We start from the raw sequence: 16,226 nt of genomic DNA, 5'->3' as shown, positions 1-16,226 counted from the left end.
AAGCCCTGGACACTGCCCCCGGCTCTCTGCCCGCTCATTACACCCTGCCAGCAGGCCTAGGGAAGCCTCCAAAGAAGAAAGCCCACGTTCTTCTTTGTCCAAAGCGGGGCTTTGCTTTTTCTCTCCGTCCACTCAGAAGTTGCTCTGTGGCAAAGCTGTCCTCAGCAGGATCCTTCTGGGGCATGTTTTCTGCTTCCTAAGCCGTTGCGGGGAGGAATTAAAGGCCGGGGAGGGGCCAGGACACAGCAGGGTCTGGAGGACAGCAAGGAAAGCAGCCCACCTTGTTCAGCAGCAGCTTTTGGCGATAGCACTCCGACACGCTATCCCAAATGCTGGCCATCTCTGGGGAAGAAGAGCGAGACAGGGCACGCGTGACGTCAATAAGCTCAGCGCCTTGCCAAGGCAGCAGGTGCAGGCGTCGTCCTACACCACCGCCTCCCCCCTCACACCACCCATGCAGGAACTGCCCTGCAGAGCCGAGTTTTAGCTGTGTCCCCATGAGAAGGCGTCCCGTGCTGGGGACACAGCTCTGTACTTGAAAGAAAGAGGGGAGAAGGCTTGGCACAAGGACGGGCTCCAGTCCACGCCAGGAAGGTGTCTCCGAGTTCCGAGCCTCGAGCACGGGACCTTCTGGCAGCACCTACCCTCCTTTGTGAAATCCGCCAGGTGAGGAGACAGCGCATGGAGGAAGGCAGAGGAGAACCACTCCATGGCTGCAGCTCCTCCTGGCCGAGCCCCTCCGCTCCTCCTGTCCACACAGCGCCGGCGCTGTGGCACTGCCTGCCTCCGCCTCCCCCTGCGGGCTGCAAAGCAGCTCCCAAGAGCAGAGCAGTGGCCAAAGCAGCCCCCCACACCTGAGCTCCTCCCTGACTGGCAGGGAAGTGCGGGCTGGGTGCCGTGGGGAGAGGCAAGGTGTCCCGGTGAGGGGGTGTGCCCCATTGTGACCACGGCCCGTGTCAGAGGGGCTGCAGGTGAGCACAGCCCCTGCCACAGAGGGCATCTGGGGCAGCTCTCCCCACCCACCCGCTGCCCTCTCCACAGGCAGACCCAAAGGGTCGCCTACAAGGGCTGCTGAACAAGGACACCAAGACCGTGCCAGAGAGACAAGATTAGGAGACTTGAAGGGGGAACAAAATCAAGTTGGAACTAAAAATTCCCCCAAATTCCCAGGCGTCCTTGTCCCCAGGTAGCCCAAGCAGAGACCGTCTAGGTGCAGGGGACCACATGCTTTTGGGAAAGGTTGCTCAAAATTGTTTTGAGGTGGGTATGAAAAGAAGCCTGAATGTAGAGAGCAAGTGAAGAAACTAATAGAATCACAGAATCATTAAGGCTGCAAAAGACCTCTAAAATCATCAAGTCCAACCGCCAACCCAAGGCTACCAGGACTCCTAAACCACTTCTCCAAGTGCCACCTCTATATATTTTTGAACCCCCCCAGGGATGGTGACTCCCCCACCTCTCTGGGCAGCCTGTGCCAGGGCCTGACCACTCTTGCAGTGAAGGCATGTTCCCTGATATCCAACCTAAACCTCCCCCGACGCAGCCTGAGGCCATTTCCTCTTGTGCTCTCACCTGTTCCTTGGGAGCAGAGACCGACCCCCCCCTCACTCCAGCCCCTCTCAGGCAGTTGCAGAGAGCGAGAAGGGCTCCCCTCAGCCCCCTCTTCTCCAGGCTAAACCCCCCCAGCTCCCTCAGCCGCCCCCCAGCACACTTGTGCTCCAGACCCTGCCCCAGCCCCGCTGCCCTTCTCTGGACATGCTCCAGCCCCTCCAGGCCCTTCTTGTCCCAAGGGGCCCAAACCTGAGCCCAGCATTCGAGGTGGGGCCTCCCCAGGGCCGAGCACAGGGGCCCCATCCCTGCCCAGCTCCTGCTGGCCACAGCAGTGCTGACACAAGCCCGGGGGCTGGTGGCCTCCTTGGCCACCCGGGCACTGCTGGCTCATGCCCAGCCGGCTGTCAGCCAGCACCCCCAGGGCCTTCTCCACCGGGCACTTCCCAGCCCCTCTGCCCCAGGCCTGGGGCGCTGCCTGGGGTTGGTGTCACCCAAGGGCAGGGCCCGGCACTGGGCCTTGTTGAATCGCATACGCTTGGCCTTCGCCGAATGATCCAGCCCGTCCAGGTCCCTCTGCAGCCCCTTCCTACCCTCCAGCATACCAACACTCCTGCCCAATTCAGTGTCTTCTGCAAACTTACTGGGGCTGCACTCGATCCCCTCATCCAGGTCATTGGTAAAGATATTAAAGAGAACTGGCCCCAGCACTGAGCCCTGGGGACACCGCTTGTGACCGGCCGCCAACTGGGTTTAACTGCATTCGCCACAAGTCTTTGGGCCTGGCCATCTCTGTGCTACAATTGACCAGCAAGTGCTTCCTCCAACCAAGGCTCCGAGGAGGGACGAGGCTCGGGGAAAGCACGCTTGGTTTCCCTGCAGACACCCTGAAGCGTGCTTTACTCCTAGAGCTGATGACAGCCCGTAACAGACCCAGGCAGCCTTGTTTCCCGCTGGCTGCTGGGTTGCTTCCTTACTTGCGACTCAAACTCGTTGGGTTTTGCACGTTTCCGATAAAAGCACAATCTCTTTGGGAAAAGGATCGTGAATGACGTTGCCGCTTGCAAAGTCCTTGGGCACGCCTCTCCTGTATTTCCTCCCAGAATATTTTCTGCTCCTGCAGTGTTCTTAGGGGAAGAAAAACCCCAGCTCAGTGAAGCGGGTGACCGTCTCTGCACAGCCTGGCGTTAGCCCCGTCTGCCTGGGTGTTGGGGAGAATTTGGCGCCACTGAGGGCCGAGTCCTTGCCAAGGCCGTGTCCGTCCTTCCCCTGAGCTCCAGCTCTTCCCAAGCAGCCCAGAGGCGCCGGTGAGCACGGCTCAGGAGACGCCGTGTCCGTCTCCAAGCCACAGCTCCCAGCACGCCACGTGGCAAGGGAGGGACCAGAGCGCCCAGCGTGCCCTGGGGCCTGCACACCCGCACTGAGCCCCGGGCGCACCCAGGCCAGGCCGGGTCCCCTTCCCGGCTGGTGTCCATGGAAGCCCCACCCTGCCCGGGCCCGAAGCCCCCAACCCAGCAGGAGGGAGCAGCTCCAGGCAGGGCCGCGCTGCTCCAGCCCCAGGGAGATCCCCTGGAGACCCCCATCCCGCCCCGACCAGGACTGGGCCTCCCCCAACACCCTGCCCGGGTGCAGGCTGCGGGCGCAGGGAACGGCCCTGGCTGCCCCGGCGGCCCGGCCCCCAGCACCGCTGCTGGGCTGAGAAGAGTCCCACAGGCCTGGCCATGGTCCCCAGAGCCGGGATGGCACCTGCAGCCCCCCCAGGTGCCCTGAGACCCGCCTCCGTGGGGAGCCGGGGAAGGGCAGGTGTCCAAGGGCTTTGCTGTCCCAGCCACAAAACCTTGCTCAGCCCGATGCTGAGGTAGCTCGTGAGGGACGGCGATGGGAAAGCACGGGAGGCGGGCGTAGGGAAAGGTTTTTCACAGAGGTTCATGCGTGTGTTCTACCAGTTTAATACTTGTTCTCAGAGCATCACGATCGGGCGGTGTTGCCCTGCAAGGGGATAGCCTGGACTTTGTTTCAATTTGGCGGAAGAGCTGGAGACATCCAGGGAGAATCCCCAGCAGATCCGGTTTCATGTTCACCAGTGACTGGGAGAGAAAAAGCAAGATCCGGGGTTAGTGCTACAGCAGACCTAACCCAAGGCCGTAATGGCCTCTAATCAAGTGTGAGAGGACACTGCAAAGATGCAAGCCCGCCAGAGGAAAGAAAGGATGAAAGGGACACGCACAAAGGAAGAAACCAGATTTTGCATGTTTGACCATCAGGCAACTGGCTTTCTAAAGCCCGTGAAGGAACCTCCAGAGGCTGCCCAAGGCCACCTCTCCAAGGCACCCACCTCCCCGCACGCTCTGCACACCCACCGTCCTCATCTCCCAGCTCCCCACAGCACTCACCTGTGTGGGAGACGGACGGGCTCACCATGGCAGGCTCTCGCCATCAAGGCTCCCAGGAAGCACAAGAGACGGTGAGTGGCTGGACACGTCGCCATGTGCCTTTTTGTGCTTCCTGGGCTCTCGGTGAGAGCTGTGGGGGTACACTGGGCCCGTCAGTGTGCCCCTCTCTGCATCCCTGGAGCCCTGAGCGTCCCTTTGAGGGCACCGGTGTCCATTTTGGGACTGGCCACTTCCCCTTGCTTTGCTTTCTGCTGTGGCTGGTCCCCCTGAGCATGCCTCTGGGCGCACCCTGGACCCCTGGGTGTGCCTGTGGGGTCTCCTCGCACCCCTCCATGTGCCTTTCAGTGCACCAAAACCCCCTCGGTGTGCCCTTTTGCGCACCCTGCAGCCCCCTGCTTATCTGTCAAAGGTCCAGCCCACTCTTGTACATTTTGGCATGTTGCAAGTCCCATGGGCAGCCTGGACCGCTCCACGTTCCTTCTGCTGCACCCACAACCCCCCTGGGTGTGCCTTTCTGTGCACCCCAAGGCATTCCACAGGAACAAAGGCCAAACTCAGGGTGCTTGAACTTGACCACACTTGCCCAGGGGAGGCCCCTGGAGCTCTGAGTAGAGATAGGTGGAGCTGGTGGGAAAAGAGGAGCACACAGCATCAGCACATGGCATCAGCAAAGACACCATGTCTGAAATGGCACTGCAGGGACAGACATGGCAGTCTGCTTTGCAGAAAGGCTATTATCCGTCCCTCTCCATGTTGATGGAATATCGGAATCATCTTCTTAACTCCCACAACAAAGCTTCAGCTGTCAACTCGGCAGCAGTGGCAGGGCAAAAGAGAGCTCAGAAAGGCTGAGGAGCCCTACGCTTGTGCTATGGCTGGGGATGTGGCACATCATTAGCAGGGTTCTCTGGAGGGTTTAACTGTACCTCTACACACGTGTGGGGTGTAGCACCAGGTTTCTGGGGACTCTGCGGTTCTCCTCTTGTGCTATGTTCCGACTGGTGGCGATAAGAAGATCCTGACAGTGATAAGCCAACGCTACTTGCTGGTAAACTGCCAGCACATTGACATGATCAGCACTGAAATAAAGGCTGACCGGAACAGGCACGTCTCCTTTAGCTTTGGGATATGAGATTGTGAAGCTTCATCTTCAGCCCAGGAAGCCTCTGATATGTCAAGAAACCACACCAAAACGGGGGTGGTTTAAAATCACGGGGACCTGTGCTTGGCCATGAATACAGAGCCCAGCCAGCAACAGCCTTGCTGCAACAAGCGGTGCAGGTGTCGGGGGCCTAGTCCATGGCCTGTTTAGAAAGGCTGTGTTGAAAAGAAGTTTGGCAATTGTTAAGTCACACGTGGAAAGCACCACCCAAGGTATTGCAAGCAACATGCTTCCATGGTCAGCATGGATAAGCTGGAAAGGCGCAGGAGCACTAGAAAAGTGCTTCTATTCAAAGCAAAAGCCTTAAAAGAGCGAGCCAAGTAGAGCCCCCAGAGGGAAGGACCACCCCTTGAGCCTTGAGAAGAGAAAGGAATGAGAGAACAGTTGGAGCAGGACAAGAAAAAGAACAGCAAGTCAGGCTTGTAAAATCTGCTGGGTCCATCCTCTGAGCCGGTGAGGCCGTGGGCCTTGTGACTTGTCCCCTGACAAGCTTTTGTTGAGCGGTGCGGATGTAAAAATGAAGGTGGTGTGCACCAGAGACAGCTCTGTCTGACGACCTCCCAGCAGCAGGACCTTGCACTGCAGAGCACTGAGAGCCCCTCCATTCCCCACAGTGCCCATTTGCATCTCCTCTGTGACCCTGGCTGCAGGTTCTGAGACTCCCCTGGCCCTTTGGTTCATGCACACATCCCCTTCAGTCCCACCCGCGGCATTCGGGTGCCCTCCCTTGCCCTCCTGGCAGGCTCAGAGTGCCTTCTTTCCCTGCAGGCGCCCTTAGATGTCCTCCTCAATCCCCATCCCCGTGTGCTCAGGCGCCCTCCCTCCACCTTGCTGGGCACTGCCCTCCCCTCCTCTCCCCTTCCTGCACGCCCGCATCTCCCCTCCTCCCCTCCAGTGCTGCCCAGTTCCCACTTTGGGCAAGACCAGGCTGAGCTGCCTGTGCACGGTCACACCGAGGGTGCTGGCGACGGGAGGCACTGTGCACGCAGGCTGCTTTTGCAGGAGGATGGGCCAGCACGCAGGATCAGGAGCTGCCCGTCCTTTCCAAAGGCCTGCCAATGAATGTCCTTCCAGGCAGGGCTTGGTGACCCTGGCGTCTTTATTTGGCATCTCCAGGAGGAATGCAATGTTTGGAAAGGTCCCACTCTGCTGAGGGCTCTGCTGCTGCAGAGCAGGCAGCGCTGGCAGCAAGAGCGGGAGCTCCAGCACCAACACGCATTCGCTCGAGTCTGACACGATGGACAAGCTTGGGGCTTGCTGGGCCCCTCAGGCTCTGCTCCTCAACGCCGGGCTGCAGGTCTGCGTGGTGCGACGTGGCCGTACTGCGCACACGTCCCGTATGCTGTCGCACCGGCCTCGTGCTTTTCTCTGAGGCCGTGCAGCTCCATCTTCTTCCCGACGCTGAGGGGGAACCAAAAGCGTGTTGACATCAGTTGGAAGTAGAGAGAGGAGGGCAGAGACCTCCTGCCTGCCAGGCCTGGTCCTGGAGGCTTGCTGTGGTCTCTGAGACACCCCCTGCTCCACTGGACCAGGCCCAGCAGCTCAGGGCTGAGACCTGGCAGCGGACAGGTAGGGCCCTCCGGGCAAGGTGTCGGGCTGTGGGTGCCGTGGCAGAGGAGGGACAGTGTCTGTGGGGTGGAAAGGCAGAGCCAATCCCAGAGGAAGAAAGCCATGTCCCCGTCTGCCCCTGTTCTGCCTGCGGACATCTCCCTGGGGCTGGAAGGCAGCTCTAACTCAGGGGCACAGCCTCAGGACCTCGCTGCTCTCCTGCCACCCGGCTGTCAGTACAGACAGTCCTTCCCAGCTGCCGCTGCCCGGGCAAGGGAGGAGAATGTGCACCAGGAAAATGCCTCCCATGCCTGGAGATATTTACCAGTGGACCTCCTTCGGGACTGTTGCCTGCAGCCGGTTGAGCTCTGTCTTCCTCTTCCACACCTGCTGGCGGGATCTGTACCGCTCCAGTTTTGCCAAGACCTGCCTTGCTCGTGGTGACCTGATGCTGCAACAGCAGGGACAAATTCCCTCTCACACCCTGCCCTGGCCCCTGCTCACAGGCTGGGGCTGCCCAGGGACACCAGGCATCGGGGCTGACCCCAGGCATGCCCGTGTCAGGGGAAACCGGGCCCCTGACCCCGCAGACGGGCGGTCTCTGCCGCTCGACTCTCCCCAGCCTTGCCGGGAGCTGCCGCACGCTTACTCTGGCTGTGGCGTCTCCAGCGGAGGGGCCGGTATCTTCCCCTTCTCTGCCCGGGGATGGCAGTAAGAAATCTCCTCCCCATCCCTTTTGGCCCAGGAGATGACTTCCTCCTGTCCTGCCTGTACTTCGGCCCTCTCCTGCGTGCTACTTTTGGGCCAGGGCAAGCACGCGTACAAGTCAGACCACTTCACCTGGAGTATTTCGGACTGACTCTTGGCCTGGGTGGGACAAAGAGGAACGTTAGAGCCCAGGTCACACCTCTCTCCCGCCCCTGGACAGGGCAGCACTAGAGACGCCAGGGACTGCAAGCCCCCGGCGGGGACCCCGGTGCAGGAGATGGGGGAACCGGGAGGTGGGGTCCACGTGGAAGCCAAGCGTGGTGTGAACAGATGGGGTCATTGGCCAGGCCGAAAGGCAGAGGCAGGAGGAGTGACGGGATGAACACGTCCGCAGTGTCGCGGCTGTCTTTGAGGACACCCTCTCCACAGAGCCGTGTTTTCCTACACGTGACACCATCATTACGTCCACCTGTAGCACGTACCTCTGCTGCTCCCAGCCGACTGTCCAGAGGAGGCAGCCAGACTTGAGGACGGTCCGTCGCTCTGGCTTCCTTGCGTTTCTCTGCACGGGTCCCCTCTATTGGCGGCAGCACGCTGCAAACACACCGCACACGGGGCTTGTACGAGAACAGCAGGCGCCTGTTCTTCAGCTGGTGCTCAGGGAGCAGCCCCGCGCAGGCAGCACAAGGCAGCTCTGCACGGGAGCTAGGCCTAGGCCAGGAGTCAAGTCAAAGCCAGGACGAGACGGCCATGAGCCACGTGCCGCTCAGGGGTGGCTGAAGAGTCTCACCTTACGCTACCTGCTGCAGTCCCCGCCTTGCCCCTCTTCTCTCCCGTCAGACCAAGGCCCCCTGTCCGGACGGGAGAAAGACGCCCTCGGGAGAGCAGGCGCTCAGCAGGACGAGCCCCTGGAAGCACAAGACCAGGAAGCTCTTCACAGCTGCACCTCTGGGTCGCTTCCCGCAAGACAGACGTGCCATCTGTGCACGCGACTGCTACTAGTGCCAGGCCTGGACCCCCAGGCCTTGCCGTCGGGCTTCCTAGGGCGGTCTTGGCCCTTTCCCGACGACCACTATTTCCCAGCCCTCCCTTCCCACGGGGCCACGCTGCTCCCTGAGCACTTCCTGCCCCACTGCTTCCTTCCTAGGGGCCCCATTTGGAAAAGGGGGTGAGCTGGGACGTGCTGGTCACTTTGGAGAACCTCTCGCCCCGGGGAGGTGGCATCATATGTGGGGAAGACACGCTTGCGTCTCTACATGGCATGGGTGCGTTGTTACGGTACCTCGTTGGGCCGCCTTGTCAGCCAGTTCTTTTTCAGACGTGGCACTTTTGTACACAAGCCTGCAAATAAGAAGGTGCCGGTGGTTTCAGTAAGGGGCAATGGAGTCCCCTGCAGCCCCCACTAAGGAGCTGCTCCCAGAGCTGCTCGAGAGCTGAGCTACTCTCAAGTCCCCAGGTTTGCAGAGCGCAACATACAACAAGGTGGCAATAGACATTAGGAAAGGAGCGTCAGCAAACTCCGCGTGAAAATGCTGACACCTTGGGCTTGTTTTGTTTGGGTGCTTCTCTATTTCATTCTCACCCAAAGGAGAGGGGAGGACCAGAGGAAGCTTTATGGGAAAGGGTCCCCCTCACTGCCTCTCCACGCCCCACACGGCTGGGAAGGTAAGCAGGCCCTCTCCCCTGGTGCTCCACTTGACGACACCCCGCTTCCCAAAGGACGAGGAGTGGCCATGCACTTCACGGAGAAGCACCCCTTGGGCACAGCTACTCCACAGCAGCTTCCCGAGGAGAGCAGCCCCAGGAACTCGGCCTTTGGCACCTCTGAGCGGCTGCACCAGAGAGGGGCTGAGAAGGTGCTCGCTTGGTCAGCCCGGGGCGACAGAAGCAAACATACTCACTGTGGGAACACAAAGATCCCCCCAGGAGGCATCTGGAAAACAGCTGTCTCATTGCGGGCTATGACCAAGGGCCTCAGGCTTGACTTCTGCAAGAAGGAGAGAGGCAGGGGAGTGAATGTGCCTGAGGTCATGGCTTTGACCTGGCTGCAAGAGAGGTAGAGGGAGCGCTGAAAAGACAACAGACTCACTCGCAGGGCAGTGTTTGCCAGGACGCCGGTCTTGTCCACGTCTCGCAGCAGGTCTTCGAAGAACCGCATGACCACTCTCCTTCCCCGGCACACCAGGATGCCAAAGTTCTTGAAGACAAAGTCAAAGTCCTTGCCTTCGGTCAAGGCCCACGCGATGACATTTGTGGTAGCCTTGACGCACTTCAAGACCTTTTTCTTGGGGATGGAGAGGTAGAAGGCGACCTCGGCGTAGATCAGCTCTGCAACTTCTAAGTCCTCTGCAAAGAAACCGCCCGGCAACAAAGTCACTTGCTCAGCCTTCAGCAGGCTCACATCAGCTCTCAGCACCGCGACCCATCAAGAGCCCACCGAGCCTCCTCCCACCCCACCGACTCCCCACGCAGCAGCAAGCGGCCCGGCCTGCCTTTGGGGGCCAGCACCCTGTCCCCATGCAGACCGCTGCTCCTGTCAAGGGGGAGCGGGAGGGAAACGCCAGCTCTGACTCAAGGCTTTGGAAGCCCAGCCCTGGAGGTCTCTTCTTACCGGGCCGTGATCTGGTCTCATAGCAGAGCTTCTTCTCCAGCAGAACTGGCTTGTCCAGGTGGAACATGGGTTTCTGGACCTTGACACTCGCCTTGTTCCCATGACAAAAGTCCTCCTCCCTGATGTAGACGGTGGCCATGCCCATTAGCCTGACAGCCTGCCAACGAGAGTGAGAAAGAAAGAGCCGTTGGAATTGTTCCGGTGGGAGAAGAGCGTCGAGGCACACTAAGGCTTCTCTGTTGGCCTGCCCACCCCGGTGGTCGCCAGGGACAAGGTGGGGCCCCGTTGGAAAGCTTTGGGGAAGAGCCTTGCCCTCCACCTTGTTCCCCTCTCCCTCCGCTTTACCCTCCCACCCTCTTCCCAGGCCACGCAAGGTGAAGGACAAGCAGGACACACCACCCGGAGCCTGAGAGGGCCCGAGGAGGGCCAAGCCCTGGACACTGCCCCCGGCTCTCTGCCCGCTCATTACACCCTGCCAGCAGGCCTAGGGAAGCCTCCAAAGAAGAAAGCCCACGTTCTTCTTTGTCCAAAGCGGGGCTTTGCTTTTTCTCTCCGTCCACTCAGAAGTTGCTCTGTGGCAAAGCTGTCCTCAGCAGGATCCTTCTGGGGCATGTTTTCTGCTTCCTAAGCCGTTGCGGGGAGGAATTAAAGGCCGGGGAGGGGCCAGGACACAGCAGGGTCTGGAGGACAGCAAGGAAAGCAGCCCACCTTGTTCAGCAGCAGCTTTTGGCGATAGCACTCCGACACGCTATCCCAAATGCTGGCCATCTCTGGGGAAGAAGAGCGAGACAGGGCACGCGTGACGTCAATAAGCTCAGCGCCTTGCCAAGGCAGCAGGTGCAGGCGTCGTCCTACACCACCGCCTCCCCCCTCACACCACCCATGCAGGAACTGCCCTGCAGAGCCGAGTTTTAGCTGTGTCCCCATGAGAAGGCGTCCCGTGCTGGGGACACAGCTCTGTACTTGAAAGAAAGAGGGGAGAAGGCTTGGCACAAGGACGGGCTCCAGTCCACGCCAGGAAGGTGTCTCCGAGTTCCGAGCCTCGAGCACGGGACCTTCTGGCAGCACCTACCCTCCTTTGTGAAATCCGCCAGGTGAGGAGACAGCGCATGGAGGAAGGCAGAGGAGAACCACTCCATGGCTGCAGCTCCTCCTGGCCGAGCCCCTCCGCTCCTCCTGTCCACACAGCGCCGGCGCTGTGGCACTGCCTGCCTCCGCCTCCCCCTGCGGGCTGCAAAGCAGCTCCCAAGAGCAGAGCAGTGGCCAAAGCAGCCCCCCACACCTGAGCTCCTCCCTGACTGGCAGGGAAGTGCGGGCTGGGTGCCGTGGGGAGAGGCAAGGTGTCCCGGTGAGGGGGTGTGCCCCATTGTGACCACGGCCCGTGTCAGAGGGGCTGCAGGTGAGCACAGCCCCTGCCACAGAGGGCATCTGGGGCAGCTCTCCCCACCCACCCGCTGCCCTCTCCACAGGCAGACCCAAAGGGTCGCCTACAAGGGCTGCTGAACAAGGACACCAAGACCGTGCCAGAGAGACAAGATTAGGAGACTTGAAGGGGGAACAAAATCAAGTTGGAACTAAAAATTCCCCCAAATTCCCAGGCGTCCTTGTCCCCAGGTAGCCCAAGCAGAGACCGTCTAGGTGCAGGGGACCACATGCTTTTGGGAAAGGTTGCTCAAAATTGTTTTGAGGTGGGTATGAAAAGAAGCCTGAATGTAGAGAGCAAGAGAAGAAACTAATAGAATCACAGAACCATTAAGGCTGCAAAAGACCTCTAAAATCATCAAGTCCAACCGCCAACCCAAGGCTACCAGGACTCCTAAACCACTTCTCCAAGTGCCACCTCTATATATTTTTGAACCCCCCCAGGGATGGTGACTCCCCCACCTCTCTGGGCAGCCTGTGCCAGGGCCTGACCACTCTTGCAGTGAAGGCATGTTCCCTGATATCCAACCTAAACCTCCCCCGACGCAGCCTGAGGCCATTTCCTCTTGTGCTATCACCTGTTCCTTGGGAGCAGAGACCGACCCCCCCCTCACTCCAGCCCCTCTCAGGCAGCTGCAGAGAGCGAGAAGGGCTCCCCTCAGCCCCCTCTTCTCCAGGCTAAACCCCCCCAGCTCCCTCAGCCGCCCCCCAGCACACTTGTGCTCCAGACTCTGCCCCAGCCCCGCTGCCCTTCTCTGGACACGCTCCAGCCCCTCCAGGCCCTGCTTGTCCCGAGGGGCCCAAACCTGAGCCCAGCACTCGAGGTGGGGCCTCCCCAGGGCCGAGCACAGGGGCCCCATCCCTGCCCGGCTCCTGCTGGCCACAGCAGTGCTGACACAAGCCCGGGGGCTGGTGGCCTCCTTGGCCACCCGGGCACTGCTGGCTCATGCCCAGCCGGCTGTCAGCCAGCACCCCCAGGGCCTTCTCCGCCGGGCACTTCCCAGCCCCTCTGCCCCGGGCCTGGGGCGCTGCCTGGGGTTGGTGTCACCCAAGGGCAGGGCCCGGCACTGGGCCTTGTTGAATCGCATACGCTTGGCCTTCGCCGAATGATCCAGCCCGTCCAGGTCCCTCTGCAGCCCCTTCCTACCCTCCAGCATACCAACACTCCTGCCCAATTCAGTGTCTTCTGCAAACTTACTGGGGCTGCACTCGATCCCCTCATCCAGGTCATTGGTAAAGATATTAAAGAGAACTGGCCCCAGCACTGAGCCCTGGGGACACCGCTTGTGACCGGCCGCCAACTGGGTTTAACTGCATTCGCCACAAGTCTTTGGGCCTGGCCATCTCTGTGCTACAATTGACCAGCAAGCGCTTCCTCCAACCGAGGCTCCGAGGAGGGACGAGGCTCGGGGAAAGCACGCTTGGTTTCCCTGCAGAAACCCTGAAGCGTGCTTTACTCCTAGAGCTGATGACAGCCCGTAACAGACCCAGGCAGCCTTGTTTCCCGCTGGCTGCTGGGTTGCTTCCTTACTTGCGACTCAAACTCGTTGGGTTTTGCACGTTTCCGATAAAAGCACAATCTCTTTGGGAAAAGGATCGTGAATGACGTTGCCGCTTGCAAAGTCCTTGGGCACGCCTCTCCTGTATTTCCTCCCAGAATATTTTCTGCTCCTGCAGTGTTCTTAGGGGAAGAAAAACCCCAGCTCAGTGAAGCGGGTGACCGTCTCTGCACAGCCTGGCGTTAGCCCTGTCTGCCTGGGTGTTGGGGAGAATTTGGCGCCACTGAGGGCCGAGTCCTTGCCAAGGCCGTGTCCGTCCTTCCCCTGAGCTCCAGCTCTTCCCAAGCAGCCCAGAGGCGCCGGTGAGCACGGCTCAGGAGACGCCGTGTCCGTCTCCAAGCCACAGCTCCCAGCACGCCACGTGGCAAGGGAGGGACCAGAGCGCCCAGCGTGCCCTGGGGCCTGCACACCCGCACTGAGCCCCGGGCGCACCCAGGCCAGGCCGGGTCCCCTTCCCGGCTGGTGTCCATGGAAGCCCCACCCTGCCCGGGCCCGAAGCCCCCAACCCAGCAGGAGGGAGCAGCTCCAGGCAGGGCCGCGCTGCTCCAGCCCCAGGGAGATCCCCTGGAGACCCCCATCCCGCCCCGACCAGGACTGGGCCTCCCCCAACACCCTGCCCGGGTGCAGGCTGCGGGCGCAGGGAACGGCCCTGGCTGCCCCGGCGGCCCGGCCCCCAGCACCGCTGCTGGGCTGAGAAGAGTCCCACAGGCCTGGCCATGGTCCCCAGAGCCGGGATGGCACCTGCAGCCCCCCCAGGTGCCCTGAGACCCGCCTCCGTGGGGAGCCGGGGAAGGGCAGGTGTCCAAGGGCTTTGCTGTCCCAGCCACAAAACCTTGCTCAGCCCGATGCTGAGGTAGCTCGTGAGGGACGGCGATGGGAAAGCACGGGAGGCGGGCGTAGGGAAAGGTTTTTCACAGAGGTTCATGCGTGTGTTCTACCAGTTTAATACTTGTTCTCAGAGCATCACGATCGGGCGGTGTTGCCCTGCAAGGGGATAGCCTGGACTTTGTTTCAATTTGGCGGAAGAGCTGGAGACATCCAGGGAGAATCCCCAGCAGATCCGGTTTCATGTTCACCAGTGACTGGGAGAGAAAAAGCAAGATCCGGGGTCAGTGCTACAGCAGACCTAACCCAAGGCCATAATGGCCTCTAATCAAGTGTGAGAGGACACTGCAAAGATGCAAGCCCGCCAGAGGAAAGAAAGGATGAAAGGGACACGCACAAAGGAAGAAACCAGATTTTGCATGTTTGACCATCAGGCAACTGGCTTTCTAAAGCCCGTGAAGGAACCTCCAGAGGCTGCCCAAGGCCACCTCTCCAAGGCACCCACCTCCCCGCACGCTCTGCACACCCACCGTCCTCATCTCCCAGCTCCCCACAGCACTCACCTGTGTGGGAGACGGACGGGCTCACCATGGCAGGCTCTTGCCATCAAGGCTCCCGGGAAGCACAAGAGACAGTGAGTGGCTGGACACGTCGCCATGTGCCTTTTTGTGCTTCCTGGGCTCTCGGTGTGAGCTGTGGGGGTACACTGGGCCCGTCAGTGTGCCCCTCTCTGCATCCCTGGAGCCCTGAGCGTCCCTTTGAGGGCACCGGTGTCTATTTTGGGACTGGCCACTTCCCCTTGCTTTGCTTTCTGCTGTGGCTGGTCCCCCTGAGCATGCCTCTGGGCGCACCCTGGACCCCTGGGTGTGCCTGTGGGGTCTCCTCGCACCCCTCCATGTGCCTTTCAGTGCACCAAAACCCCCTCGGTGTGCCCTTTTGCGCACCCTGCAGCCCCCTGCTTATCTGTCAAAGGTCCAGCCCACTCTTGTACATTTTGGCATGTTGCAAGTCCCATGGGCAGCCTGGACCGCTCCACGTTCCTTCTGCTGCACCCACAACCCCCCTGGGTGTGCCTTTCTGTGCACCCCAAGGCATTCCACAGGAACAAAGGCCAAACTCAGGGCGCTTGAACTTGACCACACTTGCCCAGGGGAGGCCCCTGGAGCTCTGAGTAGAGATAGGTGGAGCTGGTGGGAAAAGAGGAGCACACAGCATCAGCACATGGCATCAGCAAAGACACCATGTCTGAAATGGCACTGCAGGGACAGACATGGCAGTCTGCTTTGCAGAAAGGCTATTATCCGTCCCTCTCCATGTTGATGGAATATCGGAATCATCTTCTTAACTCCCACAACAAAGCTTCAGCTGTCAACTCGGCAGCAGTGGCAGGGCAAAAGAGAGCTCAGAAAGGCTGAGGAGCCCTACGCTTGTGCTATGGCTGGGGATGTGGCACATCATTAGCAGGGTTCTCTGGAGGGTTTAACTGTACCTCTACACACGTGTGGGGTGTAGCACCAGGTTTCTGGGGACTCTGCGGTTCTCCTCTTGTGCTATGTTCCGACTGGTGGCGATAAGAAGATCCTGACAGTGATAAGCCAACGCTACTTGCTGGTAAACTGCCAGCACATTGACATGATCAGCATTGAAATAAAGGCTGACCGGAACAGGCACGTCTCCTTTAGCTTTGGGCTATGAGATTGTGAAGCTTCATCTTCAGCCCAGGAAGCCTCTGATATGTCAAGAAACCACACCAAAACGGGGGTGGTTTAAAATCACGGGGACCTGTGCTTGGCCATGAATACAGAGCCCAGCCAGCAACAGCCTTGCTGCAACAAGCGGTGCAGGTGTCGGGGGCCTAGTCCATGGCCTGTTTAGAAAGGCTGTGTTGAAAAGAAGTTTGGCAATTGTTAAGTCACACGTGGAAAGCACCACCCAAGGTATTGCAAGCAACATGCTTCCATGGTCAGCATGGATAAGCTGGAAAGGCGCAGGAGCACTAGAAAAGTGCTTCTATTCAAAGCAAAAGCCTTAAAAGAGCGAGCCAAGTAGAGCCCCCAGAGGGAAGGACCACCCCTTGAGCCTTGAGAAGAGAAAGGAATGAGAGAACAGTTGGAGCAGGACAAGAAAAAGAACAGCAAGTCAGGCTTGTAAAATCTGCTGGGTCCATCCTCTGAGCCGGTGAGGCCGTGGGCCTTGTGACTTGTCCCCTGACAAGCTTTTGTTGAGCGGTGCGGATGTAAAAATGAAGGTGGTGTGCACCAGAGACAGCTCTGTCTGACGACCTCCCAGCAGCAGGACCTTGCACTGCAGAGCACTGAGAGCCCCTCCATTCCCCACAGTGCCCATTTGCATCTCCTCTGTGACCCTGGCTGCAGGTTCTGAGACTCCCCTGGCCCTTTGGTTCATGCACACATCCCCTTCAGTCCCACCCGCGGCATTCGGGTGCCCTC

The sequence above is a fragment of the Phalacrocorax carbo genome, chromosome 20, assembly GCF_963921805.1.
Source record: "Phalacrocorax carbo chromosome 20, bPhaCar2.1, whole genome shotgun sequence".
Taxonomy (NCBI): Eukaryota; Metazoa; Chordata; class Aves; order Suliformes; family Phalacrocoracidae; genus Phalacrocorax; species Phalacrocorax carbo.
Note: the sequence above shows the minus strand (reverse complement) of the source record.